The sequence below is a fragment of the Pungitius pungitius genome, chromosome 12 (genome assembly GCF_949316345.1).
Source record: "Pungitius pungitius chromosome 12, fPunPun2.1, whole genome shotgun sequence".
Lineage (NCBI taxonomy): Eukaryota > Metazoa > Chordata > Actinopteri > Perciformes > Gasterosteidae > Pungitius > Pungitius pungitius.
In genome coordinates, this window is record NC_084911.1 from 14026918 (window position 1) to 14044282 (window position 17365).

Sequence of the window (17365 nt, forward strand, 5' to 3'; positions counted from 1 at the left end):
TTTTTTATTTGTTCATCACGTCCATATGCAGCCATTTTGAAATCTCTTGACCTATATTTTTCTGTATAAGCATTGGTGGTTCAATGGTAGAATACTCGCTTCCCATGCGAGAGATCTGTGTCCGATTCCCAGCCAGTGCAGAATAACTTTAGCTTCAATAAAATGTCCTTTTAAGAGTTTTTTATTTGTTCATCACGTCCATATGCGGCCATTTTGAAATCTCTTGACCTATATTTTGTCGTATAAGCATTGGTGGTTCAATGGTAGACTTCTCGCTTGCCATGCGAGAGATCTGGCTCGATTCCCAGCCAGTGCAGAATAACTTTCGCTTCAATAAAATGTCCTTTTCAGACTTTTTTATTTGTTCATCGTGTCCATAGGCGGCTATTTTGAAATCTCTTGCCCTATATTTTTCTGTATCAGCATTGGTGGTTCAATGGTAGAATTCTCGCTTCCCATGCGAGAGATCTGGGTCCGATTCCCAGCCAGTGCAGAATAACTGTTGCTTCAATAAAATGTCCTTTTAAGAGTTTTTTATTTGTTCATCACGTCCATATGCAGCCATTTTGAAATCTCTTGACCTATATTGTGTCGTATAAGCATTGGTGGTTCAATGGTAGAATTCTCGCTTGCCATGCGAGAGATCTGGGTCCGATTCCCAGCCAGTGCAGAATAACTGTTGCTTCAATAAAATTACCTTTTCAGAATTTTTTATTTGTTCATCGTGTCCATAGGCGGCTATTTTGAAATCTTTTGCCCTATATTTTTCTGTATCAGCATTGGTGGTTCAATGGTAGAATTCTCGCTTCCCATGCGAGAGATCTGGGTCCGATTCCCAGCTAGTGCAGAATAACTGTTGCTTCAATAAAATTACCTTTTCAGAATTTTTTATTTGTTCATCACGTCCATATGCAGCCATTTTGAAATCTCTTGACCTATATTTTGTCGTATAAGCATTGGTGGTTCAATGGTAGAATACTCGCTTCCCATGCGAGAGAACTGGGTCCGATTCCCAGCCAGTGCAGAATAACTTTAGCTTCAATAAAATGTCCTTTTAAGAGTTTTTTATTTGTTCATCACGTCCATATGCGGCCATTTTGAAATCTCTTGACCTATATTTTGTCGTATATGCATTGGTGGTTCAATGGTAGAATACTCGCTTCCCATGCGAGAGAACTGGGTCCGATTCCCAGCCAGTGCAGAATAACTTTAGCTTCAATAAAATGTCCTTTTAAGAGTTTTTTATTTGTTCATCGTGTCCATATGCGGCCATTTTGAAATCTCTTGACTTATATTTTGTCGTAAAAGCATTGGTGGTTCAATGGTAGAATTCTCGCTTGCCATGCGAGAGATCTGGGTCCGATTCCCAGCCAGTGCAGAATAACTGTTGCTTCAATAAAATGTCCTTTTAAGAGTTTTTTATTTGTTCATCACGTCCATATGCAGCCATTTTGAAATCTCTTGACCTATATTGTGTCGTATAAGCATTGGTGGTTCAATGGTAGAATTCTCGCTTGCCATGCGAGAGATCTGGGTCCGATTCCCAGCCAGTGCAGAATAACTGTTGCTTCAATAAAATTACCTTTTCAGAATTTTTTATTTGTTCATCGTGTCCATAGGCGGCTATTTTGAAATCTTTTGCCCTATATTTTTCTGTATCAGCATTGGTGGTTCAATGGTAGAATTCTCGCTTCCCATGCGAGAGATCTGGGTCCGATTCCCAGCTAGTGCAGAATAACTGTTGCTTCAATAAAATTACCTTTTCAGAATTTTTTATTTGTTCATCACGTCCATATGCAGCCATTTTGAAATCTCTTGACCTATATTTTGTCGTATAAGCATTGGTGGTTCAATGGTAGAATACTCGCTTCCCATGCGAGAGAACTGGGTCCGATTCCCAGCCAGTGCAGAATAACTTTAGCTTCAATAAAATGTCCTTTTAAGAGTTTTTTATTTGTTCATCACGTCCATATGCGGCCATTTTGAAATCTCTTGACCTATATTTTGTCGTATATGCATTGGTGGTTCAATGGTAGAATACTCGCTTCCCATGCGAGAGAACTGGGTCCGATTCCCAGCCAGTGCAGAATAACTTTAGCTTCAATAAAATGTCCTTTTAAGAGTTTTTTATTTGTTCATCGTGTCCATATGCGGCCATTTTGAAATCTCTTGACTTATATTTTGTCGTAAAAGCATTGGTGGTTCAATGGTAGAATTCTCGCTTGCCATGCGAGAGATCTGGGTCCGATTCCCAGCCAGTGCAGAATAACTGTTGCTTCAATAAAATTACCTTTTCAGAATTTTTTATTTGTTCATCGTGTCCATAGGCGGCTATTTTGAAATCTTTTGCCCTATATTTTTCTGTATAAGCATTGGTGGTTCAATGGTAGAATTCTCGCTTGCCATGCGAGAGATCTGGGTCCGATTCCCAGCTAGTGCAGAATAACTGTTGCTTCAATAAAATTACCTTTTCAGAATTTTTTATTTGTTCATCGTGTCCATAGGCGGCTATTTTGAAATCTCTTGCCCTATATTTTTCTGTATCAGCATTGGTGGTTCAATGGTAGAATTCTTGCTTCCCATGCGAGAGATCTGGGTCCGATTCCCAGCCAGTGCAGAATAACTGTTGCTTCAATAAAATGTCCTTTTAAGAGTTTTTTATTTGTTCATCACGTCCATATGCAGCCATTTTGAAATCTCTTGACCTATATTTTTCTGTATAAGCATTGGTGGTTCAATGGTAGAATACTCGCTTCCCATGCGAGAGATCTGTGTCCGATTCCCAGCCAGTGCAGAATAACTGTTGCTTCAATAAAATGTCCTTTTAAGAGTTTTTTATTTGTTCATCACGTCCATATGCAGCCATTTTGAAATCTCTTGACCTATATTTTGTCGTATAAGCATTGGTGGTTCAATGGTAGAATTCTCGCTTGCCATGCGAGAGATATGGGTCCGATTCCCAGCCAGTGCAGAATAACTGTTGCTTCAATAAAATTACCTTTTCAGAATTTTTTATTTTGTTCATCGTGTCCATAGGCGGCTATTTTGAAATCTCTTGCCCTATATTTTTCTGTATCAGCATTGGTGGTTCAATGGTAGAATTCTTGCTTCCCATGCGAGAGATCTGGGTCCGATTCCCAGCCAGTGCAGAATAACTGTTGCTTCAATAAAATGTCCTTTTAAGAGTTTTTTATTTGTTCATCACGTCCATATGCAGCCATTTTGAAATCTCTTGCCCTATATTTTTCTGTATCAGCATTGGTGGTTCAATGGTAGAATTCTCGCTTGCCATGCGAGAGATCTGGGTCCGATTCCCAGCCAGTGCAGAATAACTGTTGCTTCAATAAAATGTCCTTTTAAGAGTTTTTTATTTGTTCATCACGTCCATATGCGGCCATTTTGAAATCTCTTGACCTATATTTTGTCGTATAAGCATTGGTGGTTCAATGGTAGAATACTCGCTTCCCATGCGAGAGAACTGGGTCCGATTCCCAGCCAGTGCAGAATAACTTTAGCTTCAATAAAATGTCCTTTTAAGAGTTTTTTATTTGTTCATCGTGTCCATATGCGGCCATTTTGAAATCTCTTGACCTATATTTTGTCGTATAAGCATTGGTGGTTCAATGGTAGAATTCTCGCTTGCCATGCGAGAGATCTGGGTCCGATTCCCAGCCAGTGCAGAATAACTGTTGCTTCAATTAAATTACCTTTTCAGAATTTTTTATTTGTTCATCGTGTCCATAGGCGGCTATTTTGAAATCTTTTGCCCTATATTTTTCTGTATCAGCCTTGGTGGTTCAATGGTAGAATTCTTGCTTCCCATGCGAGAGATCTGGGTCCGATTCCCAGCCAGTGCAGAATAACTTTCGCTTCAATAAAATGTCCTTTTAAGAGTTTTTTATTTGTTCATCACGTCCATATGCGGCCATTTTGAAATCTCTTGACCTATATTTTGTCGTATAAGCATTGGTGGTTCAATGGTAGAATTCTCGCTTGCCATGCGAGAGATCTGGGTCCGATTCCCAGCCAGTGTAGAATAACTGTTGCTTCAATAAAATGTCCTTTTCAGAGTTTTTTATTTGTTCATCGTGTCCATAGGCGGCTATTTTGAAATCTCTTGCCCTATATTTTTCTGTATCAGCATTGGTGGTTCAATGGTAGAATTCTCGCTTCCCATGCGAGAGATCTGGGTCCGATTCCCAGCCAGTGCAGAATAACTGTTGCTTCAATAAAATGTCCTTTTAAGAGTTTTTTATTTGTTCATCACGTCCATATGCAGCCATTTTGAAATCTCTTGACCTATATTTTGTCGTATAAGCATTGGTGGTTCAATGGTAGAATTCTCGCTTGCCATGCGAGAGATCTGGGTCCGATTCCCAGCCAGTGCAGAATAACTGTTGCTTCAATAAAATGTCCTTTTCAGAGTTTTTTATTTGTTCATCGTGTCCATAGGCGGCTATTTTGAAATCTCTTACCCTATATTTTTCTGTATCAGCATTGGTGGTTCAATGGTAGAATTCTCGCTTGCCATGCGAGAGATCTGGGTCCGATTCCCAGCCAGTGCAGAGTAACTTTCGCGTCAATAAAATTGTCCTTTTTACAGTTTTTTAATTGTTCATCATGTCCATAGGCAGCCCTTTTGAAATCTCTTGCCCTAAATTTTGTCGTTTAAGCATTGGTGGTTCAATGGTAGACTTCTCGCTTGCCATGCGAGAGATCTGGCTCGATTCCCAGCCAGTGAAGAATAACTTTCGCTTCAATAAAATGTCCTTTTCAGACTTTTTTATTTGTTCATCGTGTCCATAGGCGGCTATTTTGAAATCTCTTGCCCTATATTTTTCTGTATCAGCATTGGTGGTTCAATGGTAGAATTCTTGCTTCCCATGCGAGAGATCTGGGTCCGATTCCCAGCCAGTGCAGAATAACTTTCGCTTCAATAAAATGTCCTTTTAAGAGTTTTTTATTTGTTCATCACGTCCATATGCGGCCATTTTGAAATCTCTTGACCTATATTTTGTCGTATAAGCATTGGTGTTTCAATGGTAGAATTCTCGCTTGCCATGCGAGAGATCTGGGTCCGATTCCCAGCCAGTGTAGAATAACTGTTGCTTCAATAAAATGTCCTTTTCAGAGTTTTTTATTTGTTCATCGTGTCCATAGGCGGCTATTTTGAAATCTCTTGCCCTATATTTTTCTGTATCAGCATTGGTGGTTCAATGGTAGAATTCTCGCTTCCCATGCGAGAGATCTGGGTCCGATTCCCAGCCAGTGCAGAATAACTGTTGCTTCAATAAAATGTCCTTTTAAGAGTTTTTTATTTGTTCATCACGTCCATATGCAGCCATTTTGAAATCTCTTGACCTATATTTTGTCGTATAAGCATTGGTGGTTCAATGGTAGAATTCTCGCTTGCCATGCGAGAGATCTGGGTCCGATTCCCAGCCAGTGCAGAATAACTGTTGCTTCAATAAAATGTCCTTTTCAGAGTTTTTTATTTGTTCATCGTGTCCATAGGCGGCTATTTTGAAATCTCTTACCCTATATTTTTCTGTATCAGCATTGGTGGTTCAATGGTAGAATTCTCGCTTGCCATGCGAGAGATCTGGGTCCGATTCCCAGCCAGTGCAGAGTAACTTTCGCGTCAATAAAATTGTCCTTTTTACAGTTTTTTAATTGTTCATCATGTCCATAGGCAGCCCTTTTGAAATCTCTTGCCCTAAATTTTGTCGTTTAAGCATTGGTGGTTCAATGGTAGACTTCTCGCTTGCCATGCGAGAGATCTGGCTCGATTCCCAGCCAGTGCAGAATAACTTTCGCTTCAATAAAATGTCCTTTTCAGACTTTTTTATTTGTTCATCGTGTCCATAGGCGGCTATTTTGAAATCTCTTGCCCTATATTTTTCTGTATCAGCATTGGTGGTTCAATGGTAGAATTCTCGCTTCCCATGCGAGAGATCTGGGTCCGATTCCCAGCCAGTGCAGAATAACTGTTGCTTCAATAAAATGTCCTTTTAAGAGTTTTTTATTTGTTCATCACGTCCATATGCAGCCATTTTGAAATCTTTTGACCTATATTGTGTCGTATAAGCATTGGTGGTTCAATGGTAGAATTCTCGCTTGCCATGCGAGAGATCTTGGTCCGATTCCCAGCCAGTGCAGAATAACTGTTGCTTCAATTAAATTACCTTTTCAGAATTTTTTATTTGTTCATCGTGTCCATAGGCGGCTATTTTGAAATCTTTTGCCCTATATTTTTCTGTATCAGCATTGGTGGTTCAATGGTAGAATTCTCGCTTCCCATGCGAGAGATCTGGGTCCGATTCCCAGCTAGTGCAGAATAACTGTTGCTTCAATAAAATTACCTTTTCAGAATTTTTTATTTGTTCATCACGTCCATATGCAGCCATTTTGAAATCTCTTGACCTATATTTTGTCGTATAAGCATTGGTGGTTCAATGGTAGAATACTCGCTTCCCATGCGAGAGAACTGGGTCCTATTCCCAGCCAGTGCAGAATAACTTTAGCTTCAATAAAATGTCCTTTTAAGAGTTTTTTATTTGTTCATCACGTCCATATGCGGCCATTTTGAAATCTCTTGACCTATATTTTGTCGTATATGCATTGGTGGTTCAATGGTAGAATACTCGCTTTCCATGCGAGAGAACTGGGTCCGATTCCCAGCCAGTGCAGAATAACTTTAGCTTCAATAAAATGTCCTTTTAAGAGTTTTTTATTTGTTCATCGTGTCCATATGCGGCCATTTTGAAATCTCTTGACTTATATTTTGTCGTAAAAGCATTGGTGGTTCAATGGTAGAATTCTCGCTTGCCATGCGAGAGATCTGGGTCCGATTCCCAGCCAGTGCAGAATAACTGTTGCTTCAATAAAATTACCTTTTCAGAATTTTTTATTTGTTCATCGTGTCCATAGGCGGCTATTTTGAAATCTTTTGCCCTATATTTTTCTGTATAAGCATTGGTGGTTCAATGGTAGAATTCTCGCTTGCCATGCGAGAGATCTGGGTCCGATTCCCAGCTAGTGCAGAATAACTGTTGCTTCAATAAAATTACCTTTTCAGAATTTTTTATTTGTTCATCGTGTCCATAGGCGGCTATTTTGAAATCTCTTGCCCTATATTTTTCTGTATCAGCATTGGTGGTTCAATGGTAGAATTCTTGCTTCCCATGCGAGAGATCTGGGTCCGATTCCCAGCCAATGCAGAATAACTGTTGCTTCAATAAAATGTCCTTTTAAGAGTTTTTTATTTGTTCATCACGTCCATATGCAGCCATTTTGAAATCTCTTGACCTATATTTTTCTGTATAAGCATTGGTGGTTCAATGGTAGAATTCTCGCTTGCCATGCGAGAGATCTGGGTCCGATTCCCAGCCAGTGCAGAATAACTGTTGCTTCAATAAAATGTCCTTTTCAGAGTTTTTTATTTGTTCATCGTGTCCATAGGCGGCTATTTTGAAATCTCTTACCCTATAATTTTCTGTATCAGCATTGGTGGTTCAATGGTAGAATTCTCGCTTGCCATGCGAGAGATCTGGGTCCGATTCCCAGCCAGTGCAGAGTAACTTTCGCGTCAATAAAATTGTCCTTTTTACAGTTTTTTAATTGTTCATCATGTCCATAGGCAGCCCTTTTGAAATCTCTTGCCCTAAATTTTGTCGTTTAAGCATTGGTGGTTCAATGGTAGACTTCTTGCTTGCCATGCGAGAGATCTGCCTCGATTCCCAGCCAGTGCAGAATAACTTTCGCTTCAATAAAATGTCCTTTTCAGACTTTTTTATTTGTTCATCGTGTCCATAGGCGGCTATTTTGAAATCTCTTGCCCTATGTTTTTCTGTATCAGCATTGGTGGTTCAATGGTAGAATTCTCGCTTCCCATGCGAGAGATCTGGGTCCGATTCCCAGCCAGTGCAGAATAACTGTTGCTTCAATAAAATGTCCTTTTAAGAGTTTTTTATTTGTTCATCACGTCCATATGCAGCCATTTTGAAATCTCTTGACCTATATTTTGTCGTATAAGCATTGGTGGTTCAATGGTAGAATTCTCGCTTGCCATGCGAGATATCTGGGTCCGATTCCCAGCCAGTGCAGAATAACTGTTGCTTCAATAAAATTACCTTTTCAGAATTTTTTATTTGTTCATCGTGTCCATAGGCGGCTATTTTGAAATCTTTTGCCCTATATTTTTCTGTATCAGCATTGGTGGTTCAATGGTAGAATTCTCGCTTCCCATGCGAGAGATCTGGGTCCGATTCCCAGCTAGTGCAGAATAACTGTTGCTTCAATAAAATTACCTTTTCAGAATTTTTTATTTGTTCATCGTGTCCATAGGCGGCTATTTTGAAATCTCTTGCCCTATATTTTTCTGTATCAGCATTGGTGGTTCAATGGTAGAATTCTCGCTTCCCATGCGAGAGATCTGGGTCCGATTCCCAGCCAGTGCAGAATAACTGTTGCTTCAATAAAATGTCCTTTTAAGAGTTTTTTATTTGTTCATCACGTCCATATGCAGCCATTTTGAAATCTCTTGCCCTATATTTTTCTGTATCAGCATTGGTGGTTCAATGGTAGAATTCTCGCTTGCCATGCGAGAGATCTGGGTCCGATTCCCAGCCAGTGCAGAATAACTGTTGCTTCAATAAAATGTCCTTTTAAGAGTTTTTTATTTGTTCATCACGTCCATATGCGGCCATTTTGAAATCTCTTGACCTATATTTTGTCGTATAAGCATTGGTGGTTCAATGGTAGAATACTCGCTTCCCATGCGAGAGAACTGGGTCCGATTCCCAGCCAGTGCAGAATAACTTTAGCTTCAATAAAATGTCCTTTTAAGAGTTTTTTATTTGTTCATCGTGTCCATATGCGGCCATTTTGAAATCTCTTGACCTATATTTTGTCGTATAAGCATTGGTGGTTCAATGGTAGAATTCTCGCTTGCCATGCGAGAGATCTGGGTCCGATTCCCAGCCAGTGCAGAATAACTGTTGCTTCAATTAAATTACCTTTTCAGAATTTTTTATTTGTTCATCGTGTCCATAGGCGGCTATTTTGAAATCTTTTGCCCTATATTTTTCTGTATCAGCCTTGGTGGTTCAATGGTAGAATTCTTGCTTCCCATGCGAGAGATCTGGGTCCGATTCCCAGCCAGTGCAGAATAACTTTCGCTTCAATAAAATGTCCTTTTAAGAGTTTTTTATTTGTTCATCACGTCCATATGCGGCCATTTTGAAATCTCTTGACCTATATTTTGTCGTATAAGCATTGGTGGTTCAATGGTAGAATTCTCGCTTGCCATGCGAGAGATCTGGGTCCGATTCCCAGCCAGTGTAGAATAACTGTTGCTTCAATAAAATGTCCTTTTCAGAGTTTTTTATTTGTTCATCGTGTCCATAGGCGGCTATTTTGAAATCTCTTGCCCTATATTTTTCTGTATCAGCATTGGTGGTTCAATGGTAGAATTCTCGCTTCCCATGCGAGAGATCTGGGTCCGATTCCCAGCCAGTGCAGAATAACTGTTGCTTCAATAAAATGTCCTTTTAAGAGTTTTTTATTTGTTCATCACGTCCATATGCAGCCATTTTGAAATCTCTTGACCTATATTTTGTCGTATAAGCATTGGTGGTTCAATGGTAGAATTCTCGCTTGCCATGCGAGAGATCTGGGTCCGATTCCCAGCCAGTGCAGAATAACTGTTGCTTCAATAAAATGTCCTTTTCAGAGTTTTTTATTTGTTCATCGTGTCCATAGGCGGCTATTTTGAAATCTCTTACCCTATATTTTTCTGTATCAGCATTGGTGGTTCAATGGTAGAATTCTCGCTTGCCATGCGAGAGATCTGGGTCCGATTCCCAGCCAGTGCAGAGTAACTTTCGCGTCAATAAAATTGTCCTTTTTACAGTTTTTTAATTGTTCATCATGTCCATAGGCAGCCCTTTTGAAATCTCTTGCCCTAAATTTTGTCGTTTAAGCATTGGTGGTTCAATGGTAGACTTCTCGCTTGCCATGCGAGAGATCTGGCTCGATTCCCAGCCAGTGAAGAATAACTTTCGCTTCAATAAAATGTCCTTTTCAGACTTTTTTATTTGTTCATCGTGTCCATAGGCGGCTATTTTGAAATCTCTTGCCCTATATTTTTCTGTATCAGCATTGGTGGTTCAATGGTAGAATTCTTGCTTCCCATGCGAGAGATCTGGGTCCGATTCCCAGCCAGTGCAGAATAACTTTCGCTTCAATAAAATGTCCTTTTAAGAGTTTTTTATTTGTTCATCACGTCCATATGCGGCCATTTTGAAATCTCTTGACCTATATTTTGTCGTATAAGCATTGGTGTTTCAATGGTAGAATTCTCGCTTGCCATGCGAGAGATCTGGGTCCGATTCCCAGCCAGTGTAGAATAACTGTTGCTTCAATAAAATGTCCTTTTCAGAGTTTTTTATTTGTTCATCGTGTCCATAGGCGGCTATTTTGAAATCTCTTGCCCTATATTTTTCTGTATCAGCATTGGTGGTTCAATGGTAGAATTCTCGCTTCCCATGCGAGAGATCTGGGTCCGATTCCCAGCCAGTGCAGAATAACTGTTGCTTCAATAAAATGTCCTTTTAAGAGTTTTTTATTTGTTCATCACGTCCATATGCAGCCATTTTGAAATCTCTTGACCTATATTTTGTCGTATAAGCATTGGTGGTTCAATGGTAGAATTCTCGCTTGCCATGCGAGAGATCTGGGTCCGATTCCCAGCCAGTGCAGAATAACTGTTGCTTCAATAAAATGTCCTTTTCAGAGTTTTTTATTTGTTCATCGTGTCCATAGGCGGCTATTTTGAAATCTCTTACCCTATATTTTTCTGTATCAGCATTGGTGGTTCAATGGTAGAATTCTCGCTTGCCATGCGAGAGATCTGGGTCCGATTCCCAGCCAGTGCAGAGTAACTTTCGCGTCAATAAAATTGTCCTTTTTACAGTTTTTTAATTGTTCATCATGTCCATAGGCAGCCCTTTTGAAATCTCTTGCCCTAAATTTTGTCGTTTAAGCATTGGTGGTTCAATGGTAGACTTCTCGCTTGCCATGCGAGAGATCTGGCTCGATTCCCAGCCAGTGCAGAATAACTTTCGCTTCAATAAAATGTCCTTTTCAGACTTTTTTATTTGTTCATCGTGTCCATAGGCGGCTATTTTGAAATCTCTTGCCCTATATTTTTCTGTATCAGCATTGGTGGTTCAATGGTAGAATTCTCGCTTCCCATGCGAGAGATCTGGGTCCGATTCCCAGCCAGTGCAGAATAACTGTTGCTTCAATAAAATGTCCTTTTAAGAGTTTTTTATTTGTTCATCACGTCCATATGCAGCCATTTTGAAATCTTTTGACCTATATTGTGTCGTATAAGCATTGGTGGTTCAATGGTAGAATTCTCGCTTGCCATGCGAGAGATCTTGGTCCGATTCCCAGCCAGTGCAGAATAACTGTTGCTTCAATTAAATTACCTTTTCAGAATTTTTTATTTGTTCATCGTGTCCATAGGCGGCTATTTTGAAATCTTTTGCCCTATATTTTTCTGTATCAGCATTGGTGGTTCAATGGTAGAATTCTCGCTTCCCATGCGAGAGATCTGGGTCCGATTCCCAGCTAGTGCAGAATAACTGTTGCTTCAATAAAATTACCTTTTCAGAATTTTTTATTTGTTCATCACGTCCATATGCAGCCATTTTGAAATCTCTTGACCTATATTTTGTCGTATAAGCATTGGTGGTTCAATGGTAGAATACTCGCTTCCCATGCGAGAGAACTGGGTCCTATTCCCAGCCAGTGCAGAATAACTTTAGCTTCAATAAAATGTCCTTTTAAGAGTTTTTTATTTGTTCATCACGTCCATATGCGGCCATTTTGAAATCTCTTGACCTATATTTTGTCGTATATGCATTGGTGGTTCAATGGTAGAATACTCGCTTTCCATGCGAGAGAACTGGGTCCGATTCCCAGCCAGTGCAGAATAACTTTAGCTTCAATAAAATGTCCTTTTAAGAGTTTTTTATTTGTTCATCGTGTCCATATGCGGCCATTTTGAAATCTCTTGACTTATATTTTGTCGTAAAAGCATTGGTGGTTCAATGGTAGAATTCTCGCTTGCCATGCGAGAGATCTGGGTCCGATTCCCAGCCAGTGCAGAATAACTGTTGCTTCAATAAAATTACCTTTTCAGAATTTTTTATTTGTTCATCGTGTCCATAGGCGGCTATTTTGAAATCTTTTGCCCTATATTTTTCTGTATAAGCATTGGTGGTTCAATGGTAGAATTCTCGCTTGCCATGCGAGAGATCTGGGTCCGATTCCCAGCTAGTGCAGAATAACTGTTGCTTCAATAAAATTACCTTTTCAGAATTTTTTATTTGTTCATCGTGTCCATAGGCGGCTATTTTGAAATCTCTTGCCCTATATTTTTCTGTATCAGCATTGGTGGTTCAATGGTAGAATTCTTGCTTCCCATGCGAGAGATCTGGGTCCGATTCCCAGCCAATGCAGAATAACTGTTGCTTCAATAAAATGTCCTTTTAAGAGTTTTTTATTTGTTCATCACGTCCATATGCAGCCATTTTGAAATCTCTTGACCTATATTTTTCTGTATAAGCATTGGTGGTTCAATGGTAGAATTCTCGCTTGCCATGCGAGAGATCTGGGTCCGATTCCCAGCCAGTGCAGAATAACTGTTGCTTCAATAAAATGTCCTTTTCAGAGTTTTTTATTTGTTCATCGTGTCCATAGGCGGCTATTTTGAAATCTCTTACCCTATAATTTTCTGTATCAGCATTGGTGGTTCAATGGTAGAATTCTCGCTTGCCATGCGAGAGATCTGGGTCCGATTCCCAGCCAGTGCAGAGTAACTTTCGCGTCAATAAAATTGTCCTTTTTACAGTTTTTTAATTGTTCATCATGTCCATAGGCAGCCCTTTTGAAATCTCTTGCCCTAAATTTTGTCGTTTAAGCATTGGTGGTTCAATGGTAGACTTCTTGCTTGCCATGCGAGAGATCTGCCTCGATTCCCAGCCAGTGCAGAATAACTTTCGCTTCAATAAAATGTCCTTTTCAGACTTTTTTATTTGTTCATCGTGTCCATAGGCGGCTATTTTGAAATCTCTTGCCCTATGTTTTTCTGTATCAGCATTGGTGGTTCAATGGTAGAATTCTCGCTTCCCATGCGAGAGATCTGGGTCCGATTCCCAGCCAGTGCAGAATAACTGTTGCTTCAATAAAATGTCCTTTTAAGAGTTTTTTATTTGTTCATCACGTCCATATGCAGCCATTTTGAAATCTCTTGACCTATATTTTGTCGTATAAGCATTGGTGGTTCAATGGTAGAATTCTCGCTTGCCATGCGAGATATCTGGGTCCGATTCCCAGCCAGTGCAGAATAACTGTTGCTTCAATAAAATTACCTTTTCAGAATTTTTTATTTGTTCATCGTGTCCATAGGCGGCTATTTTGAAATCTTTTGCCCTATATTTTTCTGTATCAGCATTGGTGGTTCAATGGTAGAATTCTCGCTTCCCATGCGAGAGATCTGGGTCCGATTCCCAGCTAGTGCAGAATAACTGTTGCTTCAATAAAATTACCTTTTCAGAATTTTTTATTTGTTCATCGTGTCCATAGGCGGCTATTTTGAAATCTCTTGCCCTATATTTTTCTGTATCAGCATTGGTGGTTCAATGGTAGAATTCTCGCTTCCCATGCGAGAGATCTGGGTCCGATTCCCAGCCAGTGCAGAATAACTGTTGCTTCAATAAAATGTCCTTTTAAGAGTTTTTTATTTGTTCATCACGTCCATATGCAGCCATTTTGAAATCTCTTGCCCTATATTTTTCTGTATCAGCATTGGTGGTTCAATGGTAGAATTCTCGCTTGCCATGCGAGAGATCTGGGTCCGATTCCCAGCCAGTGCAGAATAACTGTTGCTTCAATAAAATGTCCTTTTAAGAGTTTTTTATTTGTTCATCACGTCCATATGCGGCCATTTTGAAATCTCTTGACCTATATTTTGTCGTATAAGCATTGGTGGTTCAATGGTAGAATACTCGCTTCCCATGCGAGAGAACTGGGTCCGATTCCCAGCCAGTGCAGAATAACTTTAGCTTCAATAAAATGTCCTTTTAAGAGTTTTTTATTTGTTCATCGTGTCCATATGCGGCCATTTTGAAATCTCTTGACCTATATTTTGTCGTATAAGCATTGGTGGTTCAATGGTAGAATTCTCGCTTGCCATGCGAGAGATCTGGGTCCGATTCCCAGCCAGTGCAGAATAACTGTTGCTTCAATTAAATTACCTTTTCAGAATTTTTTATTTGTTCATCGTGTCCATAGGCGGCTATTTTGAAATCTTTTGCCCTATATTTTTCTGTATCAGCCTTGGTGGTTCAATGGTAGAATTCTTGCTTCCCATGCGAGAGATCTGGGTCCGATTCCCAGCCAGTGCAGAATAACTTTCGCTTCAATAAAATGTCCTTTTAAGAGTTTTTTATTTGTTCATCACGTCCATATGCGGCCATTTTGAAATCTCTTGACCTATATTTTGTCGTATAAGCATTGGTGGTTCAATGGTAGAATTCTCGCTTGCCATGCGAGAGATCTGGGTCCGATTCCCAGCCAGTGTAGAATAACTGTTGCTTCAATAAAATGTCCTTTTCAGAGTTTTTTATTTGTTCATCGTGTCCATAGGCGGCTATTTTGAAATCTCTTGCCCTATATTTTTCTGTATCAGCATTGGTGGTTCAATGGTAGAATTCTCGCTTCCCATGCGAGAGATCTGGGTCCGATTCCCAGCCAGTGCAGAATAACTGTTGCTTCAATAAAATGTCCTTTTAAGAGTTTTTTATTTGTTCATCACGTCCATATGCAGCCATTTTGAAATCTCTTGACCTATATTTTGTCGTATAAGCATTGGTGGTTCAATGGTAGAATTCTCGCTTGCCATGCGAGAGATCTGGGTCCGATTCCCAGCCAGTGCAGAATAACTGTTGCTTCAATAAAATGTCCTTTTCAGAGTTTTTTATTTGTTCATCGTGTCCATAGGCGGCTATTTTGAAATCTCTTACCCTATATTTTTCTGTATCAGCATTGGTGGTTCAATGGTAGAATTCTCGCTTGCCATGCGAGAGATCTGGGTCCGATTCCCAGCCAGTGCAGAGTAACTTTCGCGTCAATAAAATTGTCCTTTTTACAGTTTTTTAATTGTTCATCATGTCCATAGGCAGCCCTTTTGAAATCTCTTGCCCTAAATTTTGTCGTTTAAGCATTGGTGGTTCAATGGTAGACTTCTCGCTTGCCATGCGAGAGATCTGGCTCGATTCCCAGCCAGTGAAGAATAACTTTCGCTTCAATAAAATGTCCTTTTCAGACTTTTTTATTTGTTCATCGTGTCCATAGGCGGCTATTTTGAAATCTCTTGCCCTATATTTTTCTGTATCAGCATTGGTGGTTCAATGGTAGAATTCTTGCTTCCCATGCGAGAGATCTGGGTCCGATTCCCAGCCAGTGCAGAATAACTTTCGCTTCAATAAAATGTCCTTTTAAGAGTTTTTTATTTGTTCATCACGTCCATATGCGGCCATTTTGAAATCTCTTGACCTATATTTTGTCGTATAAGCATTGGTGTTTCAATGGTAGAATTCTCGCTTGCCATGCGAGAGATCTGGGTCCGATTCCCAGCCAGTGTAGAATAACTGTTGCTTCAATAAAATGTCCTTTTCAGAGTTTTTTATTTGTTCATCGTGTCCATAGGCGGCTATTTTGAAATCTCTTGCCCTATATTTTTCTGTATCAGCATTGGTGGTTCAATGGTAGAATTCTCGCTTCCCATGCGAGAGATCTGGGTCCGATTCCCAGCCAGTGCAGAATAACTGTTGCTTCAATAAAATGTCCTTTTAAGAGTTTTTTATTTGTTCATCACGTCCATATGCAGCCATTTTGAAATCTCTTGACCTATATTTTGTCGTATAAGCATTGGTGGTTCAATGGTAGAATTCTCGCTTGCCATGCGAGAGATCTGGGTCCGATTCCCAGCCAGTGCAGAATAACTGTTGCTTCAATAAAATGTCCTTTTCAGAGTTTTTTATTTGTTCATCGTGTCCATAGGCGGCTATTTTGAAATCTCTTACCCTATATTTTTCTGTATCAGCATTGGTGGTTCAATGGTAGAATTCTCGCTTGCCATGCGAGAGATCTGGGTCCGATTCCCAGCCAGTGCAGAGTAACTTTCGCGTCAATAAAATTGTCCTTTTTACAGTTTTTTAATTGTTCATCATGTCCATAGGCAGCCCTTTTGAAATCTCTTGCCCTAAATTTTGTCGTTTAAGCATTGGTGGTTCAATGGTAGACTTCTCGCTTGCCATGCGAGAGATCTGGCTCGATTCCCAGCCAGTGCAGAATAACTTTCGCTTCAATAAAATGTCCTTTTCAGACTTTTTTATTTGTTCATCGTGTCCATAGGCGGCTATTTTGAAATCTCTTGCCCTATATTTTTCTGTATCAGCATTGGTGGTTCAATGGTAGAATTCTCGCTTCCCATGCGAGAGATCTGGGTCCGATTCCCAGCCAGTGCAGAATAACTGTTGCTTCAATAAAATGTCCTTTTAAGAGTTTTTTATTTGTTCATCACGTCCATATGCAGCCATTTTGAAATCTTTTGACCTATATTGTGTCGTATAAGCATTGGTGGTTCAATGGTAGAATTCTCGCTTGCCATGCGAGAGATCTTGGTCCGATTCCCAGCCAGTGCAGAATAACTGTTGCTTCAATTAAATTACCTTTTCAGAATTTTTTATTTGTTCATCGTGTCCATAGGCGGCTATTTTGAAATCTTTTGCCCTATATTTTTCTGTATCAGCATTGGTGGTTCAATGGTAGAATTCTCGCTTCCCATGCGAGAGATCTGGGTCCGATTCCCAGCTAGTGCAGAATAACTGTTGCTTCAATAAAATTACCTTTTCAGAATTTTTTATTTGTTCATCACGTCCATATGCAGCCATTTTGAAATCTCTTGACCTATATTTTGTCGTATAAGCATTGGTGGTTCAATGGTAGAATACTCGCTTCCCATGCGAGAGAACTGGGTCCTATTCCCAGCCAGTGCAGAATAACTTTAGCTTCAATAAAATGTCCTTTTAAGAGTTTTTTATTTGTTCATCACGTCCATATGCGGCCATTTTGAAATCTCTTGACCTATATTTTGTCGTATATGCATTGGTGGTTCAATGGTAGAATACTCGCTTCCCATGCGAGAGAACTGGGTCCGATTCCCAGCCAGTGCAGAATAACTTTAGCTTCAATAAAATGTCCTTTTAAGAGTTTTTTATTTGTTCATCGT

The 17365-nt window shown here is 39.8% G+C and overlaps 72 non-coding genes across 72 annotated transcripts; all 72 read left to right on the forward strand.

Annotated features, from left to right (window-relative positions):
* Positions 1 to 69: 69 nt before the first annotated feature.
* trnag-ccc (transfer RNA glycine (anticodon CCC)) lies at positions 70 to 140 on the forward strand. Its single transcript has one exon. It is a non-coding gene; the product is annotated as a tRNA-Gly (tRNA).
* Positions 141 to 422: 282 nt separating this feature from the next.
* On the forward strand, positions 423 to 493 carry trnag-ccc (transfer RNA glycine (anticodon CCC)). Its single transcript has one exon. It is a non-coding gene; the product is annotated as a tRNA-Gly (tRNA).
* Positions 494 to 599: 106 nt separating this feature from the next.
* trnag-gcc (transfer RNA glycine (anticodon GCC)) lies at positions 600 to 670 on the forward strand. The gene has a single exon. It is a non-coding gene; the product is annotated as a tRNA-Gly (tRNA).
* Positions 671 to 776: 106 nt separating this feature from the next.
* trnag-ccc (transfer RNA glycine (anticodon CCC)) lies at positions 777 to 847 on the forward strand. Its single transcript has one exon. It is a non-coding gene; the product is annotated as a tRNA-Gly (tRNA).
* A 106-nt stretch (positions 848 to 953) lies between these two features.
* Positions 954 to 1024, forward strand: trnag-ccc (transfer RNA glycine (anticodon CCC)). The gene has a single exon. It is a non-coding gene; the product is annotated as a tRNA-Gly (tRNA).
* A 106-nt stretch (positions 1025 to 1130) lies between these two features.
* trnag-ccc (transfer RNA glycine (anticodon CCC)) lies at positions 1131 to 1201 on the forward strand. The gene has a single exon. It is a non-coding gene; the product is annotated as a tRNA-Gly (tRNA).
* A 106-nt stretch (positions 1202 to 1307) lies between these two features.
* Positions 1308 to 1378, forward strand: trnag-gcc (transfer RNA glycine (anticodon GCC)). Its single transcript has one exon. It is a non-coding gene; the product is annotated as a tRNA-Gly (tRNA).
* Positions 1379 to 1484: 106 nt separating this feature from the next.
* Positions 1485 to 1555, forward strand: trnag-gcc (transfer RNA glycine (anticodon GCC)). Its single transcript has one exon. It is a non-coding gene; the product is annotated as a tRNA-Gly (tRNA).
* Positions 1556 to 1661: 106 nt separating this feature from the next.
* On the forward strand, positions 1662 to 1732 carry trnag-ccc (transfer RNA glycine (anticodon CCC)). Its single transcript has one exon. It is a non-coding gene; the product is annotated as a tRNA-Gly (tRNA).
* A 106-nt stretch (positions 1733 to 1838) lies between these two features.
* On the forward strand, positions 1839 to 1909 carry trnag-ccc (transfer RNA glycine (anticodon CCC)). The gene has a single exon. It is a non-coding gene; the product is annotated as a tRNA-Gly (tRNA).
* Positions 1910 to 2015: 106 nt separating this feature from the next.
* Positions 2016 to 2086, forward strand: trnag-ccc (transfer RNA glycine (anticodon CCC)). Its single transcript has one exon. It is a non-coding gene; the product is annotated as a tRNA-Gly (tRNA).
* A 106-nt stretch (positions 2087 to 2192) lies between these two features.
* On the forward strand, positions 2193 to 2263 carry trnag-gcc (transfer RNA glycine (anticodon GCC)). The gene has a single exon. It is a non-coding gene; the product is annotated as a tRNA-Gly (tRNA).
* A 283-nt stretch (positions 2264 to 2546) lies between these two features.
* Positions 2547 to 2617, forward strand: trnag-ccc (transfer RNA glycine (anticodon CCC)). The gene has a single exon. It is a non-coding gene; the product is annotated as a tRNA-Gly (tRNA).
* Positions 2618 to 2723: 106 nt separating this feature from the next.
* trnag-ccc (transfer RNA glycine (anticodon CCC)) lies at positions 2724 to 2794 on the forward strand. The gene has a single exon. It is a non-coding gene; the product is annotated as a tRNA-Gly (tRNA).
* A 284-nt stretch (positions 2795 to 3078) lies between these two features.
* trnag-ccc (transfer RNA glycine (anticodon CCC)) lies at positions 3079 to 3149 on the forward strand. The gene has a single exon. It is a non-coding gene; the product is annotated as a tRNA-Gly (tRNA).
* Positions 3150 to 3255: 106 nt separating this feature from the next.
* trnag-gcc (transfer RNA glycine (anticodon GCC)) lies at positions 3256 to 3326 on the forward strand. Its single transcript has one exon. It is a non-coding gene; the product is annotated as a tRNA-Gly (tRNA).
* Positions 3327 to 3432: 106 nt separating this feature from the next.
* trnag-ccc (transfer RNA glycine (anticodon CCC)) lies at positions 3433 to 3503 on the forward strand. Its single transcript has one exon. It is a non-coding gene; the product is annotated as a tRNA-Gly (tRNA).
* Positions 3504 to 3609: 106 nt separating this feature from the next.
* Positions 3610 to 3680, forward strand: trnag-gcc (transfer RNA glycine (anticodon GCC)). The gene has a single exon. It is a non-coding gene; the product is annotated as a tRNA-Gly (tRNA).
* A 106-nt stretch (positions 3681 to 3786) lies between these two features.
* Positions 3787 to 3857, forward strand: trnag-ccc (transfer RNA glycine (anticodon CCC)). The gene has a single exon. It is a non-coding gene; the product is annotated as a tRNA-Gly (tRNA).
* A 283-nt stretch (positions 3858 to 4140) lies between these two features.
* Positions 4141 to 4211, forward strand: trnag-ccc (transfer RNA glycine (anticodon CCC)). Its single transcript has one exon. It is a non-coding gene; the product is annotated as a tRNA-Gly (tRNA).
* A 106-nt stretch (positions 4212 to 4317) lies between these two features.
* trnag-gcc (transfer RNA glycine (anticodon GCC)) lies at positions 4318 to 4388 on the forward strand. Its single transcript has one exon. It is a non-coding gene; the product is annotated as a tRNA-Gly (tRNA).
* Positions 4389 to 4494: 106 nt separating this feature from the next.
* On the forward strand, positions 4495 to 4565 carry trnag-gcc (transfer RNA glycine (anticodon GCC)). Its single transcript has one exon. It is a non-coding gene; the product is annotated as a tRNA-Gly (tRNA).
* Positions 4566 to 4848: 283 nt separating this feature from the next.
* On the forward strand, positions 4849 to 4919 carry trnag-ccc (transfer RNA glycine (anticodon CCC)). Its single transcript has one exon. It is a non-coding gene; the product is annotated as a tRNA-Gly (tRNA).
* Positions 4920 to 5202: 283 nt separating this feature from the next.
* trnag-ccc (transfer RNA glycine (anticodon CCC)) lies at positions 5203 to 5273 on the forward strand. The gene has a single exon. It is a non-coding gene; the product is annotated as a tRNA-Gly (tRNA).
* Positions 5274 to 5379: 106 nt separating this feature from the next.
* trnag-gcc (transfer RNA glycine (anticodon GCC)) lies at positions 5380 to 5450 on the forward strand. Its single transcript has one exon. It is a non-coding gene; the product is annotated as a tRNA-Gly (tRNA).
* A 106-nt stretch (positions 5451 to 5556) lies between these two features.
* Positions 5557 to 5627, forward strand: trnag-gcc (transfer RNA glycine (anticodon GCC)). The gene has a single exon. It is a non-coding gene; the product is annotated as a tRNA-Gly (tRNA).
* Positions 5628 to 5910: 283 nt separating this feature from the next.
* Positions 5911 to 5981, forward strand: trnag-ccc (transfer RNA glycine (anticodon CCC)). Its single transcript has one exon. It is a non-coding gene; the product is annotated as a tRNA-Gly (tRNA).
* Positions 5982 to 6264: 283 nt separating this feature from the next.
* trnag-ccc (transfer RNA glycine (anticodon CCC)) lies at positions 6265 to 6335 on the forward strand. The gene has a single exon. It is a non-coding gene; the product is annotated as a tRNA-Gly (tRNA).
* A 106-nt stretch (positions 6336 to 6441) lies between these two features.
* trnag-ccc (transfer RNA glycine (anticodon CCC)) lies at positions 6442 to 6512 on the forward strand. The gene has a single exon. It is a non-coding gene; the product is annotated as a tRNA-Gly (tRNA).
* Positions 6513 to 6795: 283 nt separating this feature from the next.
* trnag-gcc (transfer RNA glycine (anticodon GCC)) lies at positions 6796 to 6866 on the forward strand. The gene has a single exon. It is a non-coding gene; the product is annotated as a tRNA-Gly (tRNA).
* A 283-nt stretch (positions 6867 to 7149) lies between these two features.
* Positions 7150 to 7220, forward strand: trnag-ccc (transfer RNA glycine (anticodon CCC)). The gene has a single exon. It is a non-coding gene; the product is annotated as a tRNA-Gly (tRNA).
* Positions 7221 to 7326: 106 nt separating this feature from the next.
* trnag-gcc (transfer RNA glycine (anticodon GCC)) lies at positions 7327 to 7397 on the forward strand. The gene has a single exon. It is a non-coding gene; the product is annotated as a tRNA-Gly (tRNA).
* Positions 7398 to 7503: 106 nt separating this feature from the next.
* On the forward strand, positions 7504 to 7574 carry trnag-gcc (transfer RNA glycine (anticodon GCC)). The gene has a single exon. It is a non-coding gene; the product is annotated as a tRNA-Gly (tRNA).
* Positions 7575 to 7857: 283 nt separating this feature from the next.
* Positions 7858 to 7928, forward strand: trnag-ccc (transfer RNA glycine (anticodon CCC)). Its single transcript has one exon. It is a non-coding gene; the product is annotated as a tRNA-Gly (tRNA).
* Positions 7929 to 8211: 283 nt separating this feature from the next.
* trnag-ccc (transfer RNA glycine (anticodon CCC)) lies at positions 8212 to 8282 on the forward strand. The gene has a single exon. It is a non-coding gene; the product is annotated as a tRNA-Gly (tRNA).
* Positions 8283 to 8388: 106 nt separating this feature from the next.
* Positions 8389 to 8459, forward strand: trnag-ccc (transfer RNA glycine (anticodon CCC)). Its single transcript has one exon. It is a non-coding gene; the product is annotated as a tRNA-Gly (tRNA).
* A 106-nt stretch (positions 8460 to 8565) lies between these two features.
* On the forward strand, positions 8566 to 8636 carry trnag-gcc (transfer RNA glycine (anticodon GCC)). The gene has a single exon. It is a non-coding gene; the product is annotated as a tRNA-Gly (tRNA).
* A 106-nt stretch (positions 8637 to 8742) lies between these two features.
* trnag-ccc (transfer RNA glycine (anticodon CCC)) lies at positions 8743 to 8813 on the forward strand. The gene has a single exon. It is a non-coding gene; the product is annotated as a tRNA-Gly (tRNA).
* A 106-nt stretch (positions 8814 to 8919) lies between these two features.
* trnag-gcc (transfer RNA glycine (anticodon GCC)) lies at positions 8920 to 8990 on the forward strand. Its single transcript has one exon. It is a non-coding gene; the product is annotated as a tRNA-Gly (tRNA).
* Positions 8991 to 9096: 106 nt separating this feature from the next.
* On the forward strand, positions 9097 to 9167 carry trnag-ccc (transfer RNA glycine (anticodon CCC)). Its single transcript has one exon. It is a non-coding gene; the product is annotated as a tRNA-Gly (tRNA).
* Positions 9168 to 9450: 283 nt separating this feature from the next.
* On the forward strand, positions 9451 to 9521 carry trnag-ccc (transfer RNA glycine (anticodon CCC)). Its single transcript has one exon. It is a non-coding gene; the product is annotated as a tRNA-Gly (tRNA).
* A 106-nt stretch (positions 9522 to 9627) lies between these two features.
* Positions 9628 to 9698, forward strand: trnag-gcc (transfer RNA glycine (anticodon GCC)). The gene has a single exon. It is a non-coding gene; the product is annotated as a tRNA-Gly (tRNA).
* Positions 9699 to 9804: 106 nt separating this feature from the next.
* trnag-gcc (transfer RNA glycine (anticodon GCC)) lies at positions 9805 to 9875 on the forward strand. Its single transcript has one exon. It is a non-coding gene; the product is annotated as a tRNA-Gly (tRNA).
* Positions 9876 to 10158: 283 nt separating this feature from the next.
* Positions 10159 to 10229, forward strand: trnag-ccc (transfer RNA glycine (anticodon CCC)). The gene has a single exon. It is a non-coding gene; the product is annotated as a tRNA-Gly (tRNA).
* Positions 10230 to 10512: 283 nt separating this feature from the next.
* trnag-ccc (transfer RNA glycine (anticodon CCC)) lies at positions 10513 to 10583 on the forward strand. Its single transcript has one exon. It is a non-coding gene; the product is annotated as a tRNA-Gly (tRNA).
* A 106-nt stretch (positions 10584 to 10689) lies between these two features.
* trnag-gcc (transfer RNA glycine (anticodon GCC)) lies at positions 10690 to 10760 on the forward strand. The gene has a single exon. It is a non-coding gene; the product is annotated as a tRNA-Gly (tRNA).
* A 106-nt stretch (positions 10761 to 10866) lies between these two features.
* On the forward strand, positions 10867 to 10937 carry trnag-gcc (transfer RNA glycine (anticodon GCC)). The gene has a single exon. It is a non-coding gene; the product is annotated as a tRNA-Gly (tRNA).
* Positions 10938 to 11220: 283 nt separating this feature from the next.
* Positions 11221 to 11291, forward strand: trnag-ccc (transfer RNA glycine (anticodon CCC)). Its single transcript has one exon. It is a non-coding gene; the product is annotated as a tRNA-Gly (tRNA).
* Positions 11292 to 11574: 283 nt separating this feature from the next.
* trnag-ccc (transfer RNA glycine (anticodon CCC)) lies at positions 11575 to 11645 on the forward strand. Its single transcript has one exon. It is a non-coding gene; the product is annotated as a tRNA-Gly (tRNA).
* Positions 11646 to 11751: 106 nt separating this feature from the next.
* trnag-ccc (transfer RNA glycine (anticodon CCC)) lies at positions 11752 to 11822 on the forward strand. The gene has a single exon. It is a non-coding gene; the product is annotated as a tRNA-Gly (tRNA).
* Positions 11823 to 12105: 283 nt separating this feature from the next.
* On the forward strand, positions 12106 to 12176 carry trnag-gcc (transfer RNA glycine (anticodon GCC)). The gene has a single exon. It is a non-coding gene; the product is annotated as a tRNA-Gly (tRNA).
* A 283-nt stretch (positions 12177 to 12459) lies between these two features.
* On the forward strand, positions 12460 to 12530 carry trnag-ccc (transfer RNA glycine (anticodon CCC)). Its single transcript has one exon. It is a non-coding gene; the product is annotated as a tRNA-Gly (tRNA).
* A 106-nt stretch (positions 12531 to 12636) lies between these two features.
* trnag-gcc (transfer RNA glycine (anticodon GCC)) lies at positions 12637 to 12707 on the forward strand. Its single transcript has one exon. It is a non-coding gene; the product is annotated as a tRNA-Gly (tRNA).
* Positions 12708 to 12813: 106 nt separating this feature from the next.
* trnag-gcc (transfer RNA glycine (anticodon GCC)) lies at positions 12814 to 12884 on the forward strand. Its single transcript has one exon. It is a non-coding gene; the product is annotated as a tRNA-Gly (tRNA).
* A 283-nt stretch (positions 12885 to 13167) lies between these two features.
* On the forward strand, positions 13168 to 13238 carry trnag-ccc (transfer RNA glycine (anticodon CCC)). The gene has a single exon. It is a non-coding gene; the product is annotated as a tRNA-Gly (tRNA).
* Positions 13239 to 13521: 283 nt separating this feature from the next.
* trnag-ccc (transfer RNA glycine (anticodon CCC)) lies at positions 13522 to 13592 on the forward strand. The gene has a single exon. It is a non-coding gene; the product is annotated as a tRNA-Gly (tRNA).
* A 106-nt stretch (positions 13593 to 13698) lies between these two features.
* Positions 13699 to 13769, forward strand: trnag-ccc (transfer RNA glycine (anticodon CCC)). The gene has a single exon. It is a non-coding gene; the product is annotated as a tRNA-Gly (tRNA).
* A 106-nt stretch (positions 13770 to 13875) lies between these two features.
* trnag-gcc (transfer RNA glycine (anticodon GCC)) lies at positions 13876 to 13946 on the forward strand. The gene has a single exon. It is a non-coding gene; the product is annotated as a tRNA-Gly (tRNA).
* Positions 13947 to 14052: 106 nt separating this feature from the next.
* On the forward strand, positions 14053 to 14123 carry trnag-ccc (transfer RNA glycine (anticodon CCC)). The gene has a single exon. It is a non-coding gene; the product is annotated as a tRNA-Gly (tRNA).
* A 106-nt stretch (positions 14124 to 14229) lies between these two features.
* Positions 14230 to 14300, forward strand: trnag-gcc (transfer RNA glycine (anticodon GCC)). Its single transcript has one exon. It is a non-coding gene; the product is annotated as a tRNA-Gly (tRNA).
* Positions 14301 to 14406: 106 nt separating this feature from the next.
* Positions 14407 to 14477, forward strand: trnag-ccc (transfer RNA glycine (anticodon CCC)). Its single transcript has one exon. It is a non-coding gene; the product is annotated as a tRNA-Gly (tRNA).
* A 283-nt stretch (positions 14478 to 14760) lies between these two features.
* trnag-ccc (transfer RNA glycine (anticodon CCC)) lies at positions 14761 to 14831 on the forward strand. Its single transcript has one exon. It is a non-coding gene; the product is annotated as a tRNA-Gly (tRNA).
* Positions 14832 to 14937: 106 nt separating this feature from the next.
* Positions 14938 to 15008, forward strand: trnag-gcc (transfer RNA glycine (anticodon GCC)). Its single transcript has one exon. It is a non-coding gene; the product is annotated as a tRNA-Gly (tRNA).
* A 106-nt stretch (positions 15009 to 15114) lies between these two features.
* Positions 15115 to 15185, forward strand: trnag-gcc (transfer RNA glycine (anticodon GCC)). Its single transcript has one exon. It is a non-coding gene; the product is annotated as a tRNA-Gly (tRNA).
* Positions 15186 to 15468: 283 nt separating this feature from the next.
* trnag-ccc (transfer RNA glycine (anticodon CCC)) lies at positions 15469 to 15539 on the forward strand. The gene has a single exon. It is a non-coding gene; the product is annotated as a tRNA-Gly (tRNA).
* Positions 15540 to 15822: 283 nt separating this feature from the next.
* trnag-ccc (transfer RNA glycine (anticodon CCC)) lies at positions 15823 to 15893 on the forward strand. The gene has a single exon. It is a non-coding gene; the product is annotated as a tRNA-Gly (tRNA).
* A 106-nt stretch (positions 15894 to 15999) lies between these two features.
* trnag-gcc (transfer RNA glycine (anticodon GCC)) lies at positions 16000 to 16070 on the forward strand. Its single transcript has one exon. It is a non-coding gene; the product is annotated as a tRNA-Gly (tRNA).
* A 106-nt stretch (positions 16071 to 16176) lies between these two features.
* trnag-gcc (transfer RNA glycine (anticodon GCC)) lies at positions 16177 to 16247 on the forward strand. Its single transcript has one exon. It is a non-coding gene; the product is annotated as a tRNA-Gly (tRNA).
* Positions 16248 to 16530: 283 nt separating this feature from the next.
* On the forward strand, positions 16531 to 16601 carry trnag-ccc (transfer RNA glycine (anticodon CCC)). Its single transcript has one exon. It is a non-coding gene; the product is annotated as a tRNA-Gly (tRNA).
* A 283-nt stretch (positions 16602 to 16884) lies between these two features.
* On the forward strand, positions 16885 to 16955 carry trnag-ccc (transfer RNA glycine (anticodon CCC)). Its single transcript has one exon. It is a non-coding gene; the product is annotated as a tRNA-Gly (tRNA).
* Positions 16956 to 17061: 106 nt separating this feature from the next.
* trnag-ccc (transfer RNA glycine (anticodon CCC)) lies at positions 17062 to 17132 on the forward strand. The gene has a single exon. It is a non-coding gene; the product is annotated as a tRNA-Gly (tRNA).
* A 106-nt stretch (positions 17133 to 17238) lies between these two features.
* trnag-ccc (transfer RNA glycine (anticodon CCC)) lies at positions 17239 to 17309 on the forward strand. The gene has a single exon. It is a non-coding gene; the product is annotated as a tRNA-Gly (tRNA).
* Positions 17310 to 17365: the final 56 nt, after the last annotated feature.